At 36.0% G+C, this 4,160-nt stretch overlaps 1 pseudogene; it reads right to left on the bottom strand.

Annotated features, from left to right (window-relative positions):
- Nucleotides 1-2,009: 2,009 nt before the first annotated feature.
- LOC114093936 (small ribosomal subunit protein eS27-like) lies at nt 2,010-2,317 on the bottom strand (annotated as a pseudogene).
- Nucleotides 2,318-4,160: the final 1,843 nt, after the last annotated feature.

Genomic DNA, 4,160 nt, shown 5'->3' on the forward strand with positions numbered 1-4,160 from the left:
GGAAGTTTGATTTTTTCACATTTCAAGATTCTGTTTCCCACCCCCATTCCCTTTATCATGCTATTCCCTCAGTGGACAATACTCTGTCCCTCATCTTCATCCCCACTCTTGTCTTCCTCTTTATTAAGATAGGATCAGGTGTCATTTTTGGAACTTCCTTTTATTCTACCCCCACCCCATTTCTGTACTTCCATAGTAATCAATTCATAACATCATCATTATTATACAAAAGACCTTTTCACATCCATTCACTTTTCCAGTAGATCTCAAAAGTTTAGTGAGCAAAATTTTCACTTGAAGAATTTGTTAAAATACTTATTGATTTGCTCTGTGCAAACTTTGATTCAGTAATTGTGAAGTAGGCCCAAGAGACTACATTTGTAAATAAAACCTTCCCTAATAATTCTTTTTTTATGATTTTTTTCAGCTTGTTTGAGGCATAATTGACACATTAAAAATTATATATATATATATATATATATATATATATATATATATTTTTTTTTTTTTTAAGATGTACAATGTGGTGTTTAGATACAAGTATACCTTATACACACAAAGGAGTTTTATCCAGCCATAAAGGGCAATGAAATTATGCCAATCACAGGAAAATAGATGGAGAGACCATGATGTTAAGTGAAATAAGCCAAATTCAGAAGGTCAAGGGTCATATGTATTATCTCATATGTGAAAGTAAGAAAGGCAAAGGAGAAAGATGGGGTCAGGGGTATCTTATGAAAATCAAAGAGAAATTGATAAAGGAAGGGAACTAGGAGTAGGAGGTGGGAGGGAGGGGGAAATGCTAGGAGTGATACTAAATTAAAAAAAAAAAAGATAAAAGCCTACCAAGCACAAAGATTCACACAGTCAAGTTAATTAATATGCCTCACATAGTTACTTGTGTGTGTGTGTGTTTGTGTGTGTGGTGAGAAAATTTAAAATCTATTCTGAGCAAATTTCTAGAATATAATACATCATTATTAACTATAGTTACAATGTTGGACATTAGGTCTACAGACTTATTCATCTTTTAAATGAAAGTTTGTACCTTTTGTCAACATTTCCCCATTTCCCTACTTCTCTCCCCTGGCAACAACTATTCTACTTTCTGTTTCTCTAAATTAAACTTTTTAAGATTCCACATATAAGTCATATCAAGCAACATTTTCCTTCCTATTCTGAGGCTAGCGTTCAACCACATTGGAGAGACTGGCTTCGTCTGTATGCTGAGCCCCCTGATACTCCAAACTAGAAGCCATCTTTAATTCACCTTTATATCCTCATTCCTAGCCAGGATCTACACAGAGAAAATCCAAGTTCAGTAAAAGTCATTGAAGGGATAAGTCCTGAAACATCTTAGTAAGAGAGCAGTAAAAGAAATTAGAAGGCAGGAGTGATGGAAAATCCTTGAAGTCAAATTTCCAGTTGCTTCACAATTTACCAAGAAATTCACAATTTGCTTTCTTCACTTTGGGCATCAGCTCCCTGTACTGAGCTTCCCTCTGCCCACCATTCCTGAGGTTATACCAATTAGCTACCTAGGGGCTTCTCTATCACCTTTATACTGCATACCACACTCTTCTAGTGTTGCAGTCAGGAAAAAAAGGTGTGTTTCATGTTAAATATTTCCCTGTACTTTCTCATTGTCCATTCTTTTGTTGTTACTGCTGTTGTTAGTTGTTTTAGCTTTGAGGTATAATATACAAAAAAAGTATACACAGTGCACTTCTTGGTTAGTTTGGACATATGCATATAGCCAGGATACCATCACCACAATCATAGTACTAAATATATCCATCTCAAAAAATCTCATTTCCTTCCTTCTTTCCTTCCTTTCTTCCTGAATAATTAACATGAGGGCTATAGGTGTAGCTCAATGGTAATCTGTTTGCCTAGAATATGCAAGAACCTGGGTTCAATGCCCAGTACGACCATCACAAAAAAAAAAAAAAAAAAAAACTTAACATGAGATCCATCCTCAACATATTTTCCTCAATATATTTTTTTAATATCCAAAATGTGTTTATTGGGATGTTTTCCCACTCATCTTGATTCAGGCTGCTCCTAGTGCTGCTTCCTCCTGAAGGAACATCCTTCTGTAAGCCTTGCTTTTCCTCCCGTTAGGCTGGCAGAGGACAGTGGAGCAGCCAACACACAAAACTACTGTTTGTGCATGGCTAAAAACTGTGGTGATTTTATAGCATTCGGGGCATTTCACATCCATGAAATAGGAGTTGGGGCTCTGCACCAGGCGCTTCTTGTGTTTTCGCTTCTCCTCTTCCGGAGAGGAATGAAGGAGATCTTTCACGAGAGGCATGTTCTCGTGGGGAGGTCGTCACCGCTGGAAAGACTCAACATATTGTAAAGTGCACAATACAGTATTGCTGTTACTATGTTGTATAGCAGATCTCTAGAACTAAATCCTTATCCATTCTTAATAATTAGTAGTGCCCAGCCTGAAATATCCTACTACTTTTACACAAATATAAAGGAAGGTCTGTATTCATACAACTAGTATAATTGGGAAAGGAATACAGATCCTGGTTTTTAAAGCAAAGTCTCAATTATGCTTTCTTTGGTATAGATGTTAGCTGGATTACAAAATAAAGGAGTATGTGTACACACATGTGGGTGTGTGGTTAAATATGAGCTAGCCAAGAATTTTCTAGTTTCCTATTAGAGCAAAATGGGTTTGATTCTTTGTCCTGATCTCTCCCATCCTGGTTCAGTGGGAACTGAGAATATTCTTCCACCCAACCCACAGGTCAAAGAGTTCTGTGTTATTGGAAAGCTATTATTTTTCCAGGCTCTGTGATGTTAATGATTTAATTATCAATATAATGATGTAGCAAGTTTGTTTGATTTTGGGAGGTCTTAGTACCATATGTCAACAAATACTAAGAAAAAACATTCCTTCAGATCTCCAACAGACACACACACACACACACACACACACACACACACACCAAACTTGACCTACTTCCCTCCCTACAACAAATCTCTTTCCAAACATTCCATCAGAAAAGATTACCACTTTAAAAACTTTTTAAAAATAAACTTTCTATTTTGGAATAAGCTTAGATTTTCCAAAGAGTATAGAGAGTTCTCATTATACCTTTCATCATTTTTTCCCAGTGTCTTAATCTTACATAATCTTGGCCCATTTGTCTAAATCAGGGGATGACAAACTGCAGCAGACTGCAGATCAATCCAGTTGTCTGTTTTTGTAAGGCCTGCAAGCAAAGTATAGTAGTCCCACATTATCCACAGTTTCAGTTACTTGTGGTCAATCACTGTCCAAAAATATTAAATGGAAAATTCCAGATATAATTTGTAAATTTCATATGCAGCTGTTTTGAGTAGCACAATGAAATCTCAGGCTGTCTCATCCCCATCTCAACCAGGATGTGGATCATTCCTTTTTTCCAGAGTATCTATGATGTATATGCTACCCTCCCATTCTTGAGTTTTTAGTTAACATATCAGACTCCCTGTATGGAAGTGCTTGTGTTCAAGTAACCTTTATTTTACTCAATAATGGCCTCAAATGCATAGGTAGTAATGTTGGAAATTTTACTACCGTACATTGTTATTATTCTTTTATTTTTTATTATTATTAATCTCTTATTGTGCCTGGTTTATAAATTCAACTTTATCATAAGTATGTATGTATAGAAAAAAATCATATTATACATAGGGTTCAGTTCTGCCCATTGTTTAAGTTTTCGATGGGTAAGACTAATATGTTCATATTTCAAATAGTGGGGAGGGGGAGGCTGTAATTCAAGACACATGAAAGTTATGTCAAATTCAAAATTCAGTTTCCATAAAGTTTTATTGCAATACAATTATGCCCATTCCTTTACATATTGTCTGGTTACTCAGACACGTCAGAGAACATCTGGCCTACAAAACCTAAAATCTTTACCATCAGGTTTGCTGAGTTCTGGTCTGAACTAAGAAACGAACATTATCACATTACTATTAACCAAACTCTGAGCTTCGAATCAGTAGTTTTTCCACTAATGTCTCACGATGCAATCCAGGAACCATGAACCACGTTGCATTTAACAATTGCTTTTGTATGGTGAGCAGGTGCATGATCATCCTACTTTGGAAAATATTCCTGCCTAACAAATGAATTTCAGCTGGCCACTTGA

The sequence above is a fragment of the Marmota flaviventris genome, chromosome 11 (genome assembly GCF_047511675.1).
Source record: "Marmota flaviventris isolate mMarFla1 chromosome 11, mMarFla1.hap1, whole genome shotgun sequence".
In the NCBI taxonomy this organism is placed as follows: Eukaryota; Metazoa; Chordata; class Mammalia; order Rodentia; family Sciuridae; genus Marmota; species Marmota flaviventris.